This window comes from Microtus pennsylvanicus, chromosome 4 (assembly GCF_037038515.1).
Source record: "Microtus pennsylvanicus isolate mMicPen1 chromosome 4, mMicPen1.hap1, whole genome shotgun sequence".
NCBI lineage: Eukaryota > Metazoa > Chordata > Mammalia > Rodentia > Cricetidae > Microtus > Microtus pennsylvanicus.
The window spans coordinates 12179631-12202927 of NC_134582.1; the positions used below are offsets into that span (position 1 = coordinate 12179631).

At 44.5% G+C, this 23297-nt stretch overlaps 1 protein-coding gene across 8 annotated transcripts in view; it reads right to left on the reverse strand.

Annotated features, from left to right (window-relative positions):
* Positions 1 to 21009, reverse strand: part of Dym (dymeclin) — a 274253-nt gene extending 253244 nt beyond the window's left edge. The window contains exons 1-2 of one of the 8 annotated variants that reach the window (XM_075968265.1): positions 20730 to 21009; positions 16969 to 17109 (exon numbers count right to left, since the gene is read on the reverse strand). The gene's annotated coding sequence lies outside the window, so the exon portion shown is untranslated. Of the gene's footprint in view, positions 1 to 16968; positions 17110 to 20505 lie in introns of all 8 variants that reach the window. The other 7 variants (XM_075968262.1, XM_075968263.1, XM_075968266.1 and 4 more) reach the window with 7 other exon arrangements.
* Positions 21010 to 23297: the final 2288 nt, after the last annotated feature.

Below are 23297 nucleotides of genomic sequence, written 5' to 3' on the forward strand. Positions count from 1 at the left end.
TCACAATCCCTGGACTTCAAACTCTACTACAGAGCTACAGTACTGAAAACAGCCTGGTATTAGCATAAGAACAGACAGGAGGACCAATGGAACCAAATAGAAGACCCGGATATCAATCCACACATCTTCGAACACCTGATCTTTGATAAAGAAACAAAAAATATCAAATGAAAAAAAAAGCATATTTAACAAGTGGTGCTGGCATAACTGGATATCAACATGTAGAAGAATAAAAATAGGGCTGGAGAGATGACTCAGAGGTTAAGAGCATTGCCTGCTCTTCCAAAGGTCCTGAGTTCAATTCCCAGCAACCACATGGTGGCTCACAACCATCTGTAATGGGGTCTGGTACCCTCTTCTGGCCTGCAGGCATAGACACAGACAGAATATTGTATACATAATAAATAAAGAAATAAATAAATAAGAATAAAAATAGACTCATATCTATCACCATGCACAAAACTCAAGTTCAAAAGGATCAAAGACCTCAACATAAAGCCAGCCACACTGAACCTTATAGAAGAGAAAGTGGGGAAGTACACTTGAACGCATTGGCACAGGGAACCACTTCCTAAATAGAACCCCAGCAGCACAGACACTGTTGGGACCAATTGAATCCTGGCTTTCAGCTGCTCTTTCCTGTCTAGAGCCTTCTAAATTGAAGTGACTAAAAGCTGTGCTTTGCCTAGAGGATCAGAGGATGGGATTTTCACCTGTTGGCCATTGACTGCAGGGTATTTAAGCCTCCATGGTGCTATTAAAGAGGGGCTTTTGGTACCAGTGTTTGAAGGTCTGTGTGTCGGTCTGTCTCTGCGTGTGTTTCCTCAACCGCCAGCCCCTTGCCCGAAGCTCGTGAACTGGGTTCTAGGGCATAGAGTGCAGACGGGTGCTGCGGTGTGTGGCAATTGGAGGTCCCTCCAAGATATCGGGAACTAGGGAACACTGAGAGGTCGCCCTCAGAAGGTGAGGATGGATTGGGGTATGTGTTAATCCTGACGTCCTTCACTCGGTTTTAGCCCCCCCCCCCCACGAGAGAGGTAAGCAGAGGAGTTAAGATGGGAGGTATCTTTTCTTTGTTCAGAAGAGTCAGTCTATAGGGAGGAGTTCGATGATTTAGAGTTTCATGAGGATAGTGAGGATTCATCAGAAGAAGAGGAGGAGATCATATGTAAGAAAATAAGAAATCTCTTAAGAAAACTGAGAAAACATAAAGTAAGAAAAGATTCACACCCAACTCCCTTGGCCCCACCGGCTTATCATGATGAAGGTTGGTGGTCTCAGTTGAGTAGGGGCTCTGGCACTGAACAAAACAAAGGAGTTTGTTTCCGTCCTGTACACATGGTTGCACCGGTGATGGAGGTGCCAGACACCAACAACCCAGGGCAAATAATTCGCCAACATTTAGCAATACAATTTAAAGAAATGAAGCTATTAAAGGAAGCTGTAGCTACATATGGGGCTCAAGCACCCTTCACGTTGGCCATGGTAGAATCTTTCTCTGATATGAATTTAACACCAAGTGATTGGCAGCAATTATGTCGTGCTGTCTTATCTGGGGGAGATTATCTCCTATGGTGAGGGGAATATCAGGAAAATTGTAAGCAAACGGCCCAGTTAAATGCTCTAGCGGGTCAAGCTCAACGTAATTTAGATATGTTAGCAGGGGCTGGGGTTTATGCCAATTTGCAGCAACAAATTCTGTATGATCCAGGAGCATTCGCCCAAATAGCTGCAGCTGCCATTAAAGCGTGGAAGGCCCTGCCTAACAAAGCAGCTGGGGATCAGTTATCAAAAGTTCTACGAGGACCATCTGAACCATTCCAAGATTACATAGATTGTTACAAGTAGCAGGTAGATTGTTTGGAGATGAGACAACAGCCATGCCTATAATAAAGCAACTTGTATTGAAAATTCCAATAGATATTGTAAGGAAGCATTATGTCCTCACAAAACAGAGTTTAAATGAATATATCAGGATATGCAGAGATATAGATGGGAATTTCATTCAAGGCCAGGTTATAGTGGCAGCTATTCAACCTCAGAGAAACATAAGAGCACTGGGAGAGAGGGCGGAGGCCGTAATTGTTTTAATTGTGGAACTCCTGGTCATTTTCGAAAGGAATGCCACAGCTGATAATGACGGGAAGGAGGAAACCTGGCTTGTGCCCTAGATGCAGAAGGGGAGCACACTGGGCTAAAGATTGCTTCTCTAAAACAGATATAGATGGGAAACCTCTGCCACGTACCATTAATCAACAGCAAGGAAACTGGCAGAAGGCCTGCTCCAGGGCCCCAAAACCTCAGTGTATGGAGCAATGACCGCGGGACCGCAGGGACAGTACCCTAGCAGAGGCCATGTCCAGTTCCTTCCGCAGAGAAATCCTTTCGCATTGCAGACCTTGTCGGAGCCACACCAGGGAGCTCAGGATTGGACCTCTGTGCCTCCGCCAGAGCAGTCTTAACTCCACAAATGGGATTGCAAGCACTCCCTAGGAGTATATGGGCCCCTACCACCCGGTAACATGGAACTTATATTAGGCAGAAGCAGTACCCTTTTAAAGGGGATCCAAATACATCCTGGGATAGTAGATGCAGACTATCAAGAGGAGATTAAAGTTATGACATCTGTCCAACAGGGGGTGGTGGTAATTCCTCAAGGTGAGCGGATAGCACAATCAGTGTTGATTCCCAAGAAGGTTACCAATAATAAACAAGCCCACAGCAATCAAGGGTTTGGATTCCCTGGAACGGCTGCTCTCTGGGTTGCACTGTTAAATGAATGGCCCCAACTTAGAATAACTATAGAGGGAAAAGGCTTTGATGGTATTTTAGATTCCGGGGCAGATGTATCAGTTTTGTCCTTAAAATCTGTACGGCTGCAGGGAAGAGGTCAAACAACTCCTCAAAAAAGTTCAAAAATATTAAAATGGCATGATGAAGAAGGACATGAGGGTTTTTTCCAGCCATATGTTCTTCCCGGCCTGCCTGTCAATCTATGGGGACATGATCTCTTAGCAGAGATGGGGGCAGTCTTAACACAACCTACAAAGGTGTCCCCCCGGAAAGCCACCTCGGTGATGAAAGCTATGGATGGCTAGCCTGTTGGTTAGGGTGAGAGGAGCTGTTTGTGTTTTTCCTCCAGGAATGGAAAAGCCCATTTGGGTACCAGAGTGATATGTTCGGGCTGTGGAAAATGATGGGAAAAGATCCTGTGGTGGGCCTTGAGAATGACACCTGTCATTTGATGAGCCTCCTGGTGAGTCCCAATCAAGCGGAAAGCACTGTGTGAAGGCTGGTAAGGAACCCCCTTGTATTGATCAGTGAGCCAAACTAGTTCTTTGTATTCATCTTTCTATTCCTCAAACTATACAGCTGGAACTGCTTTAAGCAATATGGCAAAAGAAGAGGCTTGTATCAATCAAACCTTTTCCTTTGTGAATGCTTTATGCTTTGTTACATATTTTGGGCTATGAATATTACTTTAAAGGAATCCTATATAAGCTGAGTGTAGTTCTATCTTTCTTTTTTGGAATATTTCTCTGAGAGCCTAGGCACTATTAAATCCCGTGTTTGTTTTAGTTTTCTTTCTTTTTTCTTTTCATTTTTGTAGTATGGAATAGCACCTTTGGAGGAAAGGATATTCTTGGTTGTTCTTTCAGAAACTGTGACCTGAGCGACTGCTGGGATGACCACTCCAGTGCTGCCTTGTTGGGTCGGGTACCAGCCATCATACCACTGCCAATTACCAAAAAGGCTAAGCAGACTGAGATGACCCTGTATCGAGAGCAACAAGATTCTGGAGAGACAGCTGCAGTGGTTGCTGTCATTGCGGTGTCTGCTGCTGCAGCCATGGTTGCAGGACTGGCAATGGCACAAACATCGTTGGTGTCGGACACCGGGGATAAACAGGTGAGACAAGTCAACGATGCTCTCCAGACTCAGAATGTCCTGAATGTCCACATTAAATTTGGACTTTCGAATTTAAATCAAGAGACTGCCCTATTTTACGAGCAGGTGGACTTATGGCTAGTACAACAAATGTCTTGTTCACACTTTTATCATTCCTTTTGTATGACATCTGTTAATATTGCTAATGCCTCTCATGTGGTGAAACAACTCTTTACTTTGTTGGCACAGAAACTATGGGTAGCATTGAAAGTCATTTTCTGTCTATACATGAAGAACTTCATCCCTTTTCAAACGGTCCAATAAAGCAGTGGTAACTGAAGAACACTTTTGCTGATGGACATTTAGGGAGTTTACAGACTTTGATATTTGAACCATTTGTATCTCACAGTTGTACCAACTAACATTCACATCAGTAGTGCTTTAGTTTCCTACTCCAGTCACAACTGCTTAAATTACTTAATTCTTACTAATAGGTTAAAAAAAGTTTTTCAGTATGTTTTTAATTTGTATGCCTCCTACTATGAATGAGACCACACACACACACACACACAGTCTATTTTATACCGACATTTTCTTTTTTCTTTTGGTTCTTTTTTTCTTTTTCTTTTCATTTTTTTTAAAGATTTATTTATTTATTTATTATGTATACAACATTCATTTCATGTATGCTTGCATGCCAGAAGAGGGCACCAGATCTCACCATAGATGGCTGTGAGCCACCATGTGGTTGCCGGGAATTGAACTCAGGACCTCTGGAAGAGCAGTCAGTACTCTTAACCTCTGAGCCATCTCTCCAGCCCTTCACTTTTTTTTGTTTTGCTTTGTTTTGTTTTGTTTTTCAAGACAGGGTTTCTCAGAGAAGTTTTGTAGACTGTCCTGGCACTAGCTCTGTAGACTAGGTTGGCATCGAACTCACAGAGATTTGCCAACCTCTGCCTCCTGAGTGCTGGGATTAAAGGCATGTACCACCACCACCCGGTTAAACATTATTTTCAAAACAGTTAGGTTACATCACAAAGGTAAGTATAAAATAACTGCTCAGACCCATTTGGTTCAATATAAATAAAGTTTGCACACTAACTAGGAGGGAGGGGTCAGAACACAGAAAAATAAGATGACCACAAAGGGGGGGGGGGGTCCTCCTCCCTTCCCTTTCCCTAGAAATTCTACAATAGTTCCTTTTTTGGTGATGACACAGCCATGCTGTGTCAGAGGGGACAAGAGGCTTAAAAGAATCTCCATAAGAATAGAAAACTGGAGGTGGGTTAAAAAGGGAAATGTAGTCCCTGAGCACTAATGGTCACCAGGGAAGTCTGGAAACTGTGACCCCAGTCCAGGGGCAACTAACAAAAGCTTGGCTAACGCACCCTTGGACAGCTGCCCCTGCCCAAGAAGCAGCAGCAAAGTGTCCCTGGCTGTCCTTGTCATCCCACCTTGACTGGAGTGACAGAGGAACAGGCCACAGAAGGGAAGGCAGTACCCTGCCTCTGCACAGACTTCCATCTGCTTCCCACTCCCATGAATGCAAAACTAACAACTGAGTTCCACTGGCATCTCTCCTGCCATGACTCATGCCAAGAATTCCTAACACATGCACACAAACACACTCACGGATGCACACATAAACGTGATCACGTGCTTCCATTTTAACTGGAACCCCCCCCAAGCCTTTACTGATGAGAAACAGATGAAGATGGAGCTTGAAAAGCCCCTCCATCCAATCACCAGCAGAGACCCAGAGCCTTCCCCTCTATGCATCAGAAGACTTTAGAAGGTTCCAGCCCTTCTTTCTAAAAGTTTAACAGTAACTGATTCCATCTTCCGGTTTCACTAATGATTTCCATACTACTAATATTCTCAAATCGTCTTCTAGCCCTAAACTCTGATCAGGGGGCCACTTCTATCAATATCCCTAAAATCCTTAAGATTTTGTTTTCTTTTTGTAAATGTATATGAGTGTTCTGCCTATGTGTTAACACATAAACTATGCCTGAACGAGAAGCACGCTGTTCCTGATGCTTGCCGCTTTCAGCCTTTCAAGGGAGCGACTTTCGTGCATGGAGAAAAGACCACCATCGCAACACACACGAAACTGATTCCCTCTCCTCCCGCACTGCTTTCCCATCACCTCCTCGTCCCTCCCCGCAAGTTCCCATTATGTAAAAAGAAGCCTGAAATGACATATTCCACATTATATAAAATGCGTCTCTCTAGGTGGATTATTCCTGAGAGCCAAGAGTTAAGACTTTTTTCCTTATCCCTAATTAACCTCCAGCGTACTGAAGTACTCAAAAGATGCTTGCTGAAATAGCCATGGTCCAAGTTAATAAACACAGAAAAAGACCTCCAGCCTAAATTAAGAGAAAAATACATTGTTTAAAACAACAAAGGGGCTGGAGAGATGACTCAGTAGTTAAGAGCTCTTCCACAGGACCTGAGTTCAGTTCCCAGCACTCCTGTTTGAAAGCTCACAACCACTTGCTAACTCTAGCTCTGAGGAATGCAATGCTCTTTTTCAGGCTGCTGCAGACACACACACAGCATATATTTTCGGAGACAGACACATCGTAAGTAAAAATTTAAAGGAGAAATCTAAAAAATTAAATGTTTTAAAGCACCGTTTTTAGCCCATCAGAGTAGTAAAGGCTTACAAACTGCTAACAGCGTGAGGACTCTGAGAAGTTGACAGAGCATCACCATCACTGGCAGAGACTCAAGTCACTGGATGCAGGTGAGTGCACGCTGAGTGCCCAGTGTATGGACAGCAGGATCATCATCCAAAACTCCTGAAGCAAGGGGCAGGAGATGGGAGTGGCTGGAGAAAGTCTCTCCCTCACCCTCAGCAGGTGTCTAGGCTCAAAGGCACGGATCACACTGCCATACAAGGACCTTCTGTAACCTGGAGTCATGGGATTTGAGCACCAATCACTGTGACAGCAACACAAGGCAGCCTATCTAGCTCACTTGGCCCGAAACACAAGCATTCCTGTACCTCCAAATGGGGAGAATTAAGCCCCTAACACCTACTCATGCCAATCTGGGTTCTGGAAAATCTAATAAAGGGCACTATACTCGGTGCTTCTTCTTGCCTTCCTATTCCACTTGCCCACTCCAACACGACACCCAAAAGGAAGCGAGGAAACAGGGCTTCTCCCCAGCCCTGCTCACTACAGAGGAAGCACAAATCTGAGAGGAGGAATACCAATGCTGGGATTCGTGTGCATGCAAAATAAGAACCTAGTGAGTGAGGCAGAGCAAAGGACAAAGGGATATTACATTCTCTGACATCTAAGGTTTTCATATAGTTAGCATTTGCCTTGCTTCATAATGGAAGGGCTTTCTATCCATATTCTAAAAACACCTACCTCGCAGATGAACTAAAGCACGCTGATAAGTTTTATGGATGCAATGCCCATTGTGCTGTTGTTAGAACAATAACCTAAATAGTTTACACAAATCCCTGTCTTCACTTGGGGATAAATTACACTGTAGGATCAGCACACAATAAAACACTTTGAAAAGAAGATGGATCTTAAGTGTGTAAAAATGTGAAGAAATTCTGTGGTGGTTGGAGTAAGAATGGCCCCATAGGCTCTATATTTGACTGCTTAGCCACCGGGGGTGGTGCTGTTTGAAAGAATTCGAGGTGTGGCTTTGTTGGAGGATATGTGTCACTGGAAATGGGCTTTGAGATTTCAAAAGCTCACGCCAGGCCCAGTCTGTCTGAGTTCCTTTCTCTGCCTACCGATGAGGATGTAGAACTCGGCTACTTCTCTAGCACCATGTCTGCCTACAAGCCAACACACTGTGATGATAATGGACTAGACTCTGAAAGTGTAGGCAAGTCCACAGTTAAATGCTTTCTTTTATAAGGGTTGTCTTGGTCATGATGTCTCTTTACCGCAGCAGAAGAGTGACGTAGAAGTTGGTACCAGGGACTGGGGTACTGCTGTGACAGGCCTGGCCATGCTGTTTGTTGGAGGAATATAAAAGATTTGGGGGCTTTGGACCAGAAAAGCAGCTCGAAGCTTTAAGCAGGGCTTAGCAGCCATCCTAGAAGCACGGAAGACAGTGCCGGAAGCAATTTGAACTGTGGGGGCCCAGCTCAAGGAGTTTCAGGGGGAAAGAGTATTAGTAAGTACTCTAGAGACCATTTTTGTGATACTTGAGCAAAGAATGTTGTTGGGACCAATTGGAGTCCTGGCCTTGCCTTGCCTAGAGGATCAGAGGATGGGATTTTCACCTGTTGGCCACTGACTGCAGGGTATTTAAGCCTCCATGGTGCTATTAAAGAAGGGCTTTTGTACCAGTGATTGGAGGCCCGTGTGTCTGTCTGTCTCTGTGTTTTCTCAACCTCCAGCCTCTTGCCCGAAGCTCATGAACTGGATTCTAGCGAATAGTGTGCTGCGGTAGGGGTGGGGGGTGGGGAAGGTGCGGGGTGAGGCAGAAAGTGGCTACCTTTTGCCCTTGTCCTAAAAACCTGCCTGAGGCTAAACTGCAGAGTTTTTGATTAATGGCTTTGGTAGAGTTTTCAAGGTAGCCCAGTAGTGACTCTGTCCTGTGGTTATTAGTAACCACTCTTTCTCTGATCTATAATGAAACCTATCTGCAGCACAGATTGTGAACCACTGCTTTAGAGTCAAGATAAAAAGGAGGTTGCAGACTCCCTCCAAGGCTAAGGAAAGTCAGAGACCAGGCATGTGTTAGGGGTGTCCCTGGATAGATGCCTAGAGGGACCACCGAGTGAAGCTGTAAGGGTAAAACTCAGATTGTTTTAGACCCTAAGATGTTAGAGATGCCAGACCATGAGATACCTACTAGAGCTGCTAACAGGGGATATGACCAGTCAAAGAGAGAAGTGTTCAGTCAATAAAGCTGAAAGGAATTGGAGATCTGAAGAACATTTTGGCATCAGACATGAAGATGCAGCTTGGGAGTTTGCCATGCTGGTTTTTGGTCTTGCAATGGTCCAGTATTTCCTCACATGCTTTCACCCCTTTAGGAATGGTAATGCATATTATGTACCACTGTATGTTGGAAGTATGTGATCTGGTTTTTTATTTTGATTTTACAGGGAATTATAGTTCCTTGAGTCTCTGAAGAGACCTTGAACTCTGGACTTACTTTTAAACAGTACTATAATTGTTATAGTCAAACATATAGGTTCATATATTTGAATGTTTAGTTATCAAAGAGAAGCATATTTGAAAGGATTAGAAGGATTAGGAGGTGTGGCCGTATTAGAGGATGAGGGTCACTGAGGGTAGACTCTGAGGTTTCAAAACTCTTGCCAAGCCCAGTATTCGTCTGTCTCTGTCTCTTTCTCCCTATACCTAGGGCTATGGATGTAGAACTCTCAGCTACTTCTCCAGCACCATGTCTGCTGATCACTACCATGCTCCCCACCATGGTAATAATGAACTAACCTCTGAAACTAAGCAAACCCACAATAAACGCTTTCTTTTATAAGAGCTGCCTTGGTCATGATATCCCTTGACACCAAGAGAACAGTGACTAAGACATATCCTAATTAACTCAAGCAAAACCAACAAAGAAAGAGTAAAGTCAAACAGGAGAAGGATCTTATCAATACACACAAACATGCTAGTTCTTCTACTAGACTTAGAGCTTGCCTATAAGAAACAATGGTCCAAAAGTGGTTACTTTTAAAGAATGGGACTAGGAGTCAGCAACATGGGACCTAGCAAAGGCAACTGTACCAAGTCCAAGCACACAAGCTTGGTCCCCAGGACTCACATATGCAAAGAGAGAACCAACTCTCCCCTTGCTGTCCTCTAACATCAAGACTGCATAGTGGCATATGTGTGCCCCCACACACAAACATACAATAAAGATATAAACTGCATCTTAAATTATCTTTAAAGAAGCCGAACGGTGGTGGCACATGTCTTTAATCCCAGCACTCAGGAGGCAGAGGCAGGCAAATCTCTGTGAGTTTGAGGCCAGCCTGGTCTACAAGGGCTAGTTCCAATACAGGCTCCAAAGCTACAGAGAACCCTTTCGAAAAGCCAAGAAAAAAAAATATCTTTAAAGAACAGAGCTGGAGTCAGGCATGGTGATCACTTTTAATATCAGAACTTGGAGGCAGAGGCAACTCAGATTTCTGAGTTGCAGGTCATCCACAGCTACATAGTGAGACCCTGTCTCAAAAAAGAAAAAAAAAAGTTAAAAAAGAAAGAAAAGACAATCTGTAGAATTGGAGAAAGAAAATTTATTCTGTCCTTCTGTACTGTTTAACTTCCCCCAACAATAAACATGCTATCATTTAAATTTTAAAAATAAGGAAACCTCATGTTCTCTGTCTGCTCTCCTAATAGGAGAACCCAATGTGCTTCAGGCTTGTGCCAGTGCCTGTAAGTGAATAACTGAAGGCTATATACTTAGTCTTGACTTCTCAGTCAAAATTCAATCATAAATCTTTACTTAATGGACATTTGGACATTTTGATTTGTTGTCTGGCTCTCAAATAAAATATTTACATTGAATCCATCACTGTACCACCAAATAAGGAGCCACTTTAAAAGGCAGTGCTTCTACCAATGCTATCACCATTCCTGGCTCATATTTCACTTACACAGCCAAGCATTCACTCCTGCAAGGACTGTTACAGACGGACAACTAGGCAGGAAGGTGACAACTAAGAAGAAAAAGTAACAAAACCAGGTCCCTGCCACTAATGAACAAAGCCCCCTTTTTTGGAAAAGGGAAAATATTTGTGCTGGGGGGCTGGAGAGATGGCTCAGAGGTTAAGAGCATTGCCTGCTCTTCCAAAGGTCCTGAGTTCAATTCCCAGCAACCACATGGTGGCTCACAACCATCTGTAAAGAGGTCTGGTGCCCTCTTCTGGCCTACAGGCATACACACAGAATATTGTATACATAATAAATAAATATTAAAAAAAAAATTTGTGCTGTCCTTGTTACATATGGTAACATCAAACTGAGCCTGGCTCCCATTAAATAATTCGCTTGAAACATGAAGAGAGGACGCATGCAGTCTGCACTTTAAATGGGGGGGGGGCTAACGTAACCCTTTTCTACCTGTGTAAATTATAGATCCTTAATTCATGACCCTGTGGGAGCTCAATAAAGATTTATTAAACTGAAAAATAAAATAAATAAATTTTAAAAGAGGGCTGGAGAGATGGCTCATTGATTAAGAACACTGACTGTTCTGCCAGAGGATCAGGGTTCAATTACCAGCATGGCAGTTCACAACTGTCTGTAACTCCAAGATCTGACACCCTCACATAGAGATACACACAGGCAAAATGCCAATGCACATAAAATAATAAAAAACAAAATACTGATGCAAAAGACAGTAAGTCAATAGATTAGGGTAAATGACTATGATGGAGTTATTTCTATCCAAGAAGCTATGGAAATACGAAAGAATTTGAGGTCGAGTATGTACAATGGCACTTTCAATTAACCATATTATTTCCCTTTCTTTCTCCCTCTTTCTTTCTTCCTTCCTTCCTTTCTTTCATTTGAGGCAAAGAGATGGCTCAATGGTTAAAAGCATCCCTGCTTTTGCAGAGAACGCAGGTTTAAGTTCCCAGCAACCACAACAAGCAGTTCGCAACCACCTGTAACTTCTGTTCCAGGGGACCCAATGCCATATTTTAGCCTCCACCGGCACCTACACGCACACCCAGACGTACATAAAATAATAAAAATTTTTAACATAAATATATTTTCTGGTGTGCATATGGGGGAAGAACACGTGCCATGAAGATGTGACACCATCTACACTAAAGAGAAATGTCATAGCTGGACCAGGTGACTAGAGAAACAGACAATGGTCACTAACCAAAGAACACGTTAAGTGTAACAGATACCAAGGGCTCATGGAATGATGGGAAAGTCTCTGAAAGACTGCTCCAAGTGCTATGTTACCATTCACCCAGCAAATGAAAATAAGACAGGCAATGGAGGCGCACAAGGGAATCAAGGTGGAAGTCTTAAGAAGCCAGAGCAGGCCGGGCGGTGGTGGCGCACGCCTTTAATCCCAGCACTCGGGAGGCAGAGGCAGGCGGATCTCTGTGAGTTCGAGACCAGCCTGGTCTACAGAGCTAGTTCCACGACAGGCTCCAAAGCCACAGAGAAACCCTGTCTCGAAAATCCAAAAAAAAAAGAAGCCAGAGCAACACTTTAATCCCAGCACTCAGGAGGCAGAGGCAGTTCAAGGTCTCTGAGTTCAAGGTCAGCCTGGTACATAAGAGTGAGTTCCAGGTTAGTCAGGGCTATACAGAGAAATCCTGTCTCAAAAAACCAAAAATAAGTAAATCAATAAATAAAATAAAAGATGTGTATCCTAACCAGTGCTGCTAAGGAAACCCTAACCTGAGTGTCTGCCAAAAGGGACACCAACACGAAGAGAGTCAGTTCACCCCATGGAACCCTGGGAAGATTACAGAATGTAGACAAGGAACCATGAAATCAAACCAGGTCAACGGCTGCCTGTGGGACCTTGTCCATGGGACCAGCGGCTGACTGCAAGGACCTGTGACTCTAAGGCCAAGGTGGGAGGGCAATGAGGTAGAAGATGAATGCAGGGGGATAAAGCCTGCTCGTTAAACAGTTACACAATAGGTTTCCCAGCCTCTGAGGCAGAGGATTGGAAGATTCAACTCCAGAGAATCCAAATGGCAACCCAGGACCCAAGGATCAAGGATTCTCTCCCCCAGGATGCTTAACAATTGCTCACCCACCCTTACAGCAATGCCTATCACTCCTCTAACAGGCTGGGTGTGGAGTCGAACGCCTTTAATTCTGGCACTCCAAATGCAGAGGCAGAGGCAGGTGGATCTCTTTGAGTTCAAGGCCAACTTGGTCATAGAGCAAGTTCTCAAGTTCCAGGACAGTTACAGCAGTTACAGAAAGAGACCCTGTCTTGAAAAAGAAGGGGAAAAAAGCCTCTAACATGAAATAGAGATGCCAAAACAAACCAGAGAAAGGACTCACAGAAAGCAGATTGATCTGAGAGAAAATTTAAGTTAACATGCTCCAAGAGATAATAAAGCTTGGCAGTCCCAGTAACAACAGGAAACCTAATTCATTACCTGCTATGTCCCTTAAGCCCTATGCTGCACTGCAAACACACAGACTCGTTTACTCTTCACTATCCAGCGAGGCGGGACTGGCTCTCACTGCCTGGCTCATGGAGAGCAAATTGTGGTACTCGGGTCAAATCTAGCCAGCTGCCTAAATAACAACTTTTAAGTGGCTACCAAAAAATCAATGAATACTTTTATGGCACGAAATGAAAATGTCAGTGGCCATGAGAAAGTCTTATTACAACACTGCCGTTGTCCTCCACTTACAAAGCTTTTCCTGCCACGCACACGCAACGTCCCAGTCTGTTTCTACTGCTACTCCACACAGCACAAGCTTCCAAGATGCACATGCCTCAGTTGCACTTCAGGTCCAGGCGCAGTGGCTCATGTCCATAAGCCCAGCACATGGGAGACTGAGGCAGGAGGACTGTTTCAAGCGTGAGGTCAGGCTGGGCACACAGAGTCTCTGACTAGTCTGCCTATAGAATGAAAGTGTCTCACAAACACAAAAAAGGAAACAAAGTCAAACATCTTCTAAAGTTCTTTTGACATTGTATCTTTATTATTTTCAACTATGTATACATGCACATGAGTGCAGGTGCCATGGAGAAGGCCAGAGTATAAGAACTGGAGGCCACAGTATAAGGACGTCTAAAATTATGGGCAATTTGTGAGCTTCCGGGTATGAGTGCTGGGAACTGAAGTCCTCTGCAAAACCAGTACAGGCTTTTAACCAATGAGCCATCTCTCTAGCCCCTTTAACAGTTCTTAAATTTTATTTATGTGCACTGTGTACGTGAGTGTATGTCACATGTGTCAGAGTGCCTTGAAATGGAATTATAGGCAGTTGTGAGCTGCCCGATATGGGACTGGGATCTGAACTTGGGTCCTCGAGAAGAGATAGAAGTGATGGCGCATGCCCTCAAACCCAGCACTCAGGAGGCAGAGGCAGGAAGATCTCTGTGAGTTTGAGGCCAGCCTGGTCTACAGAGAGAGTTCCAGGACAGCCAGGGCTGCATAGTGTCACCCTGTCTCAAATGAAAAAACAAAACAAAAAAACTAGAAGTGCTTTTAAAGGCTGAGCTGTCCCTCCAACACATCTCTTATCTTACTTAAAGTCAGGCATTTAACTGCTACTAGCACTGTAGCTATCTACCAGAAGAGCACAACACAGCAAGCTTTGCAAGACTAAGCATTCACCAGAATTCCCTAACCTGTACTGCCACACAGTGCTCAGGAGGGAGAGCAGGGATGAGCAAACCAGACCATTTCAAACAAAGCACCTCATCACTCACAATGTCCTCCCAAAAATAACAAGGGAAAATGAGGCCACAACCAAATTAGATCTCAAAATGGTTCATCTGATAGCCAAGTAAAGAAAGACATGTATAAATGCTGAGTCAATTAAACTGTATTGCATTTCAGAAGCCAAGAACTGTGTCCAGAGAAAAATCTAGTATTTGACTTAAATTTAATATTTAAAGTGAAAACAGTTACTCAAAAAAAAAAAAAGAAAAAAATAGTCTATGTGGAATAGTGATAGTTGTGATTATTTTCAAAAAAATGCCGGAAAATATTAACCAGAGTAGCTGGTGCTTGCTACCAAGGCTGATGGCTTGCGTGTGGTCCCTGGAACCCACCGGCAGGAGGACAGAAGTGACTCTTGCAAGGTGTCCTGACCGCCACAGGAACACACCAATCAAAAGCTAGATAAAAGAAAGGAAAGAGAGAAGGCAGCCTGCACTAGCATCTGTAAAGATGTGACCAACTGACAGACCATGGTGGGTACGGTGGAACAAACTTACCATCCCTGAAGAAATGCAAGATGTACAAACTCTGCAGGGTCTTGATATTATGTCCTAGGAACTCAGCCAAAGCATTCGAAGGCCCAGGCACTGCACAGAAAACACCTATCGACATACAGTCACTGTTCCAGCCCCCAATACTAACAATTCTTTACTACCAATAATAAAAAAAAAAAAAGAGCCTTTCTAACCAGGCATATTCCTGTCTAACTAGAAGATACATTAGCATCTCCTAAGTAGACAGACAGTTCTTGGCACTCCTTCCCCTGCTGCTTTGATATTTTAGCTCCAACTCCAGCAGTCCTCCTCCTGAACCCAAACATCAAGGTCTATGTCCCAGGAATGACGAAGAAACCACTCGGCCCCAAGACAATGGACTGCCATACCTCTGGACTCCGTCCTGTGAGAGACACATTAGTCACATGCTAAAGCTACCATGCTCCAGGTCGAAACCCTAATCTTAACAGATACAGGAGGCTTTGAAAGGATAAGAAAAAGGGTGGAGGACTGATCGCCTGAGATATTTTGAAGGAAGAGTTGTCAGAAATGTCTCTCATTCAAGTACTAACCAGACCCCACCCTGCTTAGCTTCTGACATCAGCCAAGATTGGATGTGTTTAGGGTGTTATGTCCATAGATGAGTTTTCATGACTGCAATCCCCACACTGGGGAGGCTGAGGCAGCTGTAGCAAAATCAGAATAAGGTTCTGCTACACAGTAAAAACCTATCTCAAAAATAAAATAAAATTTAAGCCGGGCGGTGGTGGCGCACGCCTTTAATCCCAGCACTCGGGAGGCAGAGGCAGGTGGATCTCTGTGAGTTCGAGACCAGCCTAGTCTACAAGAGCTAGTTCCAGGACAGGCTCCAAAGCTACAGAGAAACCCTGCCTCGAAAAACCAAAAAAAATAAATAAATAAAATAAAATTTAATGATAAACTCACCCCAAAAGAAATGTACTATTGGGGTGCTGCAGAGATGGCTCAGTGGTTAAGAACACTGGCTGCTCTTCCAGAAGAACAGGGTTCTGTTCCCCATACCCACATCGCAGCTCACACCCCTCTATGACCAGGTCCAGGGGAATCTGATGCCGCCCTCTTCTGGCCTCCCCAGCACTGCATGATCATGGTATACAAGCATACATGCAAACTGAACTCCATATACAGTAAATAAATAAAATCTCAAAAAAATTATTTTAAAGAAATATACTGGGCTGGAGAGATGGCTCAGTGGTTAAGAGCATTGCTTGCTCTTCCAAAGGTCCTGAGTTCAATTCCCAGCAACCACATGGTGGCTGATAACCATCTATAACGAGGTCTGGTGCCCTCTTCAGGCCTGCACACAGACAGAATATTGTATGCATAATAAATAAATAAATATTTAAAAAAACATATACTATCCTATGACAAAGGAAAGATTTGATAACCACTTCTGAAGTACAATTTTGAAAGAATTCAATAAAACTGGCAAGGCTTGGTGGCACACAACTTTGGTTCCAGCATTTGGGAGGCATAGGCATAAAAATCTCTATGAGCTCAAGGCCAGGCTGGTCTACATCCAGGTCAGCCAGAGCTATACAGTAAGACTTTGTCTCAAAAAATTATTATTATGATTAGTATTATTATTACAAAAACTTCAAAAATCTAAAAGGAAGGAAAAGACTAAGTGTTCTGGTAAAGAAGACTTAATAAAATCATTCCCAATTCTCTAAATTAGTTCAGTCTAGAAATAAATAATATAAAGACGACCTACAAACTATTTACCAGCACATTAAGTTCAGAAATTAAGCTCTACTTTAAAAATAAAAGACTATGCAGGGTGGTGGTGGCACACACCTTTAATATGAGCCAGCACTCAGCAGGCAGATCCCTTCATCTGAGGCCAACCTGGTCTACAAAGTGAGTTCCAGGACAGCCAGGGCTACCCAGAGAAACCCTGTCTCCAAACCCCTCCTCCCCAAAAAATATTGCTAGCGAAATGAAGCTTGAAGATGAGAGCAGATATGCAGAATCTCCACTGCCTCCCCGTGAAAAGATACACTAAGGCACACCACCATTAGAGAGCCAGGAGCCTCACACCCAAGGCCAGGAGGCTTCCACAGCTGTCAGCAATGTGGAACAGGAAGGAGAGGAGCAAATGCCACCTTGTCACTCTGCTTTCTGGCCCACAGCACTCACCCAAATACAGCTGAGTCACAGTCCTTGAGAAAGAACTTCAAGTCCAAATCTCAAAAAGTAGATCAAATTTTCTCTCACTCTGCAAGAACCTTCTTTTCCTGCTGAATTAGGGGTGTCCGGGAGAACCCTTGTCTTCTCACCCTGTGCATGAAAACCAACACCACCACAGAGAGAGAGAGAGAGAGAGAGAGAGAGAGAGAGAGAGAGAGAGAGAGAGAGAGAGAGAGAGAGAATTCTGATTACAAGTATCTAACATTTTAAAAACATAATAAAGAGGCCAAAACGAATAGCCTGGGCTATGTATAGTCAGACCCTATTGCGGAAGGAGAGGGGAGAGAAGGGAAGGGAGGAGAGGGAACAAGGAAGGAGAAATGTCACATGATGTTAGATGGCTTTATGCTTACTCACTTTTGGAGCTCTCATTTGCCAAAGTGACACTGCGACCACAGGTGTTTCTCAGCACTTGTTTACAGTCACTGACAAGTCCCAGGCATGGCCTCTCTGCTCTAGCCAGCCCATCATCTGCATCCGGACTTAAGTCTCAGCAAAATATTCTAAAGTGTGCCGAGACTGACAGAATAAAGCCTCCAAAGGCGTCCACATTTGGAGTCATCTGCGTAACTCAAGATAATGTTACCTCCAAAAGGGACAGCCACAAAAGCAGGCATGGTGGCTCAAGCCTGTAATCCAGCACTTCAGAGGCTGAGGCATAAGATCTTTTAGTTCAAGGGAAGTGGAGAGACTTCAGAGAGGTGACTGAATTAAGGACAAAGAAAGTGGGGGCTAGGAAGACGCTGTTGGTGCAGTACCTAGCACACATACACAACCCAACCTCAGCTCTCCACTCATGCAAAATCAATAATAACAGCAATAATAATCTCTAAAAAGGCAACACGATATGAAATTAACCTGGATTATCCATATGAAACTGATCCAATCACATGGATCCTTATGTGAAGGAGTTGCCTTTAGCCCCAGCTCTCAGGAGAGAGAGGCAGGTGGGTCTCTCAGCCTGGTCTACATAGTTCTAGGACGGCCAGGGCTACAGAGAAACCCTGTCTTAGAAAAGAAACAAAAACAGAGTGAGTCAATGTCACAATATTTCATTTATTGTTTCACAAAGAATGAGCCATACTGATAGTTCAAAGCAGAACTAAGGGACAGCAGGAGCGACTGGAGAAGCAGGAGACACTATGGTTTCTTGTTGTTTCAGGGAAAGGAGTTTATTCTGAAGCCATTTTGAATGACCAAGGCCTGGAACACAGATTCAGGTCATCCCAAAGTCCATGCTTCAACGTGGGACGACACTACATATTTCATCAAGTGAAACATGGGTGCGTTTCTACTGCTCAGGCCTCTCCTATCAGACGGAAACCAAGGGCAGCAGGGCTCCAGCTCTGGCCCAGCCTAGAGCCCCGGCAGGGCACTCAATAAGCTATTCTTCTACAAAAGTAGATAAAACCTAAAAAGATGCCAACTTTTAAAAACAAGGTCCTTGGGCTGGAGAGATGGCTCAGTGGTTAAGAGCATTGCCTGCTCTTCCAGAGGTCCTGAGTTCAATTCCCAGCAACCACATGGTGGCTCAAAACCATCTGTAAAGAGGTCTGGCACCCTCTTCTGGCCTTCAGGCATACAGACAGAATATTGTATACATAATAAATAAATAAATATTTAAAAAAACATTTTAAAAAAAAAAAAAACAAGGTCCTTATAAATATTAATGACAGTGTGAAGTTAATATTATAAGCATGCCGGCAGTATGGGACGGAGACCAATCTCCTGCAGGTACTACTGAAATGCTATATTTACAATTACTTTAAGATAACAATAGGGGTGCTGGAGAAATGGTTTAGTGGTTAAGAGTACTGACTGCCCTTCCAGAGGACCCAGGTTCAATTCCCAGCACCCACATGACAGCTCACAATGGTCTGTAACTCCAGGATCCAACACCCTTGCACAGACATACATGCAGGAAAAACACTAACGTGAACAAAATAAAAATAAATTATATATATAAAAAAGATAACTACGAGGGAGAACAGGCTTGCATGGAAAGACAGACGGAACTAAACTGGCATTGTTAGAGTGGGTAATGGTATGTGAATACATTATCTTAGTTCAATATTTGTTCTTTTTTTCTTCCTCATGATGCTGAGGATCAAACCGAGGGCCTTGTGCATGCCAGGCAAGGATGCTACCACTTATACAACTTGAATGGTTCTCACCCTGTGGGTTGTAACCCCTTGGGGAGGATCAAACAACCCTTTCACAGGGGTCACCTAAGAACATTGGAAAACACAGATAAGTGACATTACGATTCATAACAGTAGCAAAATTGCAGTTATGAAGTAGCAGTGAAAATAATTTTATGGTTGGGGGTCACCACGACATTAAGAACTGTATTAAAAGGTCACAGCATTAGGAAGGTTGAGATCCACTACTCCACTTTTTTCTCAACCTTTCCACAAAGCAACAAGACCTTGACCAAAACAAACAAAAAGGAGTGTTATAACACATTTCTTTTTGGTTTTTCCAAGACAGGGTTTCTCTGTGTAGCCCTGGCTGTCCTGGAACTCACTCTGCAGTCCAGGTTGGCCTCGAACTCAGAGATCCGCCCGTCTCTGCCTCCAGTGCTAGGATAAACCACTGTCAGGCTAACACAGACTTCTCAATAGCTCAATCACCTACCTATTAACATTGTTCTCTATCAATTCTCTGTGTCTTAATAACCTTGCAACTTGTTTCATCAATTATACTTTGGTCTGAACTCCTTCTGCCCTACATACTAACTTTATAAGCTTAACCAAGTACCCCAACCTCTAAAATGCCTGTTCTTCATCTTCCAGATGAGGATATTCATTCTTGCCCAGTTTCTCTGAGCTGCCAAGATTATCTAAAATGAAAACTCCAGAGCAGGACAGTCGTTCTAGAAACCCACAAACTTCATCCTCCGGGGCTACCATTCACCCATCTGACAGATAGTCTTCCTCGACTGAGCCCTCAACTCAGGCACAAACATCTGGTTCTGGTAAAACTACCTCCACTCCCATTTTCTCACTTCCCTGCCCAGCATCTCCTCTCTAGACCTTCAAGGATCCCGCTTCCTCTGTCCCCAGCCAGTCTTTGCTAGCCCCATTACTTACAATCATGCCCTCGCGGCTGTTCAGTACTTTCTTTCACCCCTTTTATCGCTCCACTTGCCTCAAACCCCACTTTGGACCCTTTTCACCCTTCAACGAACACCCAATGACTCAAGCAAATCCACCAAGGCAGAAAATAGACTGATGGTTGCAGGGTGTGAAGGGGAGAAGGAACGACTGCTAATGGGTACAGAGCTCTTTCGAGGAGGTAAATAATGCTGTGGGATTGCTGTAAGGCGATGTGAAGAGACTAAAAGCTAGTGAGCTGTACTTCAGTGGTACTTCCAAAGCATGCATTTTACAGTACAGAATGATATTGCCAATAAAAATGTGTCTGTCAGACGCGCAACACGCTACTGCTCGCCCTGCCCATCACACGCCCATTTGTCCAGCCAACCTCGGCGAGTGTCCGGAAGCTCCTGTCGTTCCGGCAACCCCTAGGTCCCCGCGGGCCGGTCGGGGGTCCAGTTCACTTGGTTCTGCACACCCGGGCACCGAGGGGTCGCCGAGCTCAGGGCAGCCCCGGAGCGACCCGACCTTCGGGGGCCACAGCCCTCCGGCGCGCGGTCGGTCACCTCAGGCTCAGTCCCCGCGGGGCGGTGCCCTGTCAGGGAAGCCCACCTGTGTCGGCGGCGCAGTCTCCCCTTCCAGCCGCGGAGGGCGGGCGAGCGGGCAGCAGGGAAGCGGGAGCGCGGGCGCACAGCGGCCCGGGTGTGATCGGCGGCTCAGGGCTCCATGGTTCCGCCGCTCAGCGGCTCCGGCTTCGGCTCCCGCTGCGCCCCGATCGCAGAGATGTCGGTGCGGAGTCGCGGGGGCTACGGTGAGAAGAGAGAAGCGGCTGAGGACGCGGATAGGGACTGAACGGCCGGGCGCGCGCCAGCAGCAGGCGGTCCCGTGGCACGCCGGACGCGTGGGCTTCTGGGAAATGCAGTCCTTCTGCCGTTCCGCCCTCCCAGCGTCTCCCGGGCAACCACATAGCCACGTGGCAAAGTGCAGCCGCCCGAAACTCTAGGCTTTGGGGAGCGAGAGAGTACCTGAACTGGTAATTTGAGATTAAGGCCCCTGTTTATTCCTGCTGGATAACCACACCAACTTCAACATTGTAGGCTTTGAAGAACTGAAAAATAAAACATTTTTAACAGAAAGATCTAGACCCTTCAAAGCAATATAATCAGGACGAGTCTCACCAGAGTGAGAATCAATGTTGTGTAGTGCCAAAAGTATGGTATTTGTCTGAGAGGATTGTTCAGAGTTCAAGGCCAGCGTGAACAGCATACTGAATGAAAAGTCAGTCACAGCTGCAAAGCAAAACCCTGTCTCAAAACAAAACAAAATAGTATGGAATTTGAGCCTGTAATCCTAGTACTTGAATGATGAAGGCCATTCTGTTATGTAAGGCGGTTGGCCAGCCTACATGAAACCCTGTCTTATAGAAAAATATGGAATTTTAAGTCAAATGACCTGAGGTTACCAAATTAACACCCTTGAGTATTAACCTATCCTCATCTAAATTACGTACATAATTGTAGCCATTGCAGTGATAACCATTCACATTATGGACTGTTTCCTATGTGCTATTCACTGATATTTTATTTTTCTACGTAACCCTACGAAACAGCTATTACTATTACTTCCATTATATAATCGCCATGTGCCAGCATTCTCTGTAAAGTGCTGTACAAATATTAGACTTTACTGTTACATTATTTATTTACTGGGAGGGCCAAGTGCATGCCATGGCACGAGTGTGCAGAATGGGGGACAGCTTACGGGAGCTGATTTTCTCCTACACACATGGCTCATCGGATGGATTCAGGCGACCAGAATTGGCAGCGAGCACCTTCTCCCACTGAGCCACTTTGCCAGCCTACACATTCTTTTACAATATTACTTGCCAGTAAGTTCACTGAGCTTGCAGAAGAACAGCAAAGCATACTGAAACACAAGGTGCCTGGGGATCTAGCTAATAGGGGAAGGCACACTTGCCCAACCATCGTAAAGAATAACATAGATGGCCGGGCGGTGGTGGCGCACGCCTTTAATCCCAGCACTTGGGAGGCAGAGGTAGGCGGATCTCTGTGAGTTCGAGACCAGCCTGGTCTACAAGAGCTTGTTCCAGGACAGGCTCCAAAGCCACAGAGAAACCCTGTCTCGAAAAACAAACAAACAAACAAACAAAGAATAACATAGATGTCTACTTGTTTGAAAGCACGTTTGTGAAGATAGACAAGTGAGTCACACCTGTAATCCTAGCAGTTGGGAAGTGAGTCAAGAGGATCAAGGTCGTCCTTGGCTATTCAGTAAGTTCAAGACCAGCCTGGGCTACTTAAGTCCTTCTCTCTTTTGTTTATTTTGTTTTTTGAGTCAGGGTTTCTAGACGTAGCCTTGGATGTCCTGGAACTAGCTCTGTAGAACAGGCTGGCCTCAAACTCACAAAGACCCACCTGCTTCTGCCTCCCAAGTGCTGGAATTGAAAGAATGCCCCACCACTGTCTGACTGAACTTGTCTTATAAATATCAAAAAATAGAGCTGGGGACACAGCTAGGTGGATAAGGTGCTAGAACGCGTGACAAACTCGGTAGGAATCCCCAGAACTCATGTAAAGCTGTGTGCAGTAATCCCAACTCTCTTAGCGTGAGATGGAGATACAGGATCCCCAGAAGCACCTGGACTAGCTAATGTGAAACACACAGTGGCAAACAAGAGACCCTGTCTCAAACAAGACGCAAGGCAAAGACTCCAAGGTTGTCCTCTGCGCTCTACATGTTGACAAAGTACCTTGTCCTGAGTACTGCCATTTTGACTTCAGACTCCATTTTACCTGTAGGGTGAAACAAAGTTCAAGTCCCCAGGCCATGAGGGCAGCTAGAGACTTTCTGATTGTTAACCTCCTTAAATAATAGAAATAGTCTGTTATGCATCTTTTAGTTCTCTAAAAAGCATTATGGCTGTTCCTAACAACAAAAAGCACAAATGAATCTGATTGGTTGGACTGAAAAGCTTACATTTTGTGTGGGTTGAAAATGAAGGAACACATAGGGAAGACCCCTAATCTTTGAATATTGATTGGTGGAAAAATTGTAATTGTAACTTGGCACAGGTGTTTGTGGGTTTTGTGCTTAAATACTTGTTTAAATGGATGTTCTGGGATGCAGTCAGTTCAAGTCTGTACTGTGATCCCTGATCGA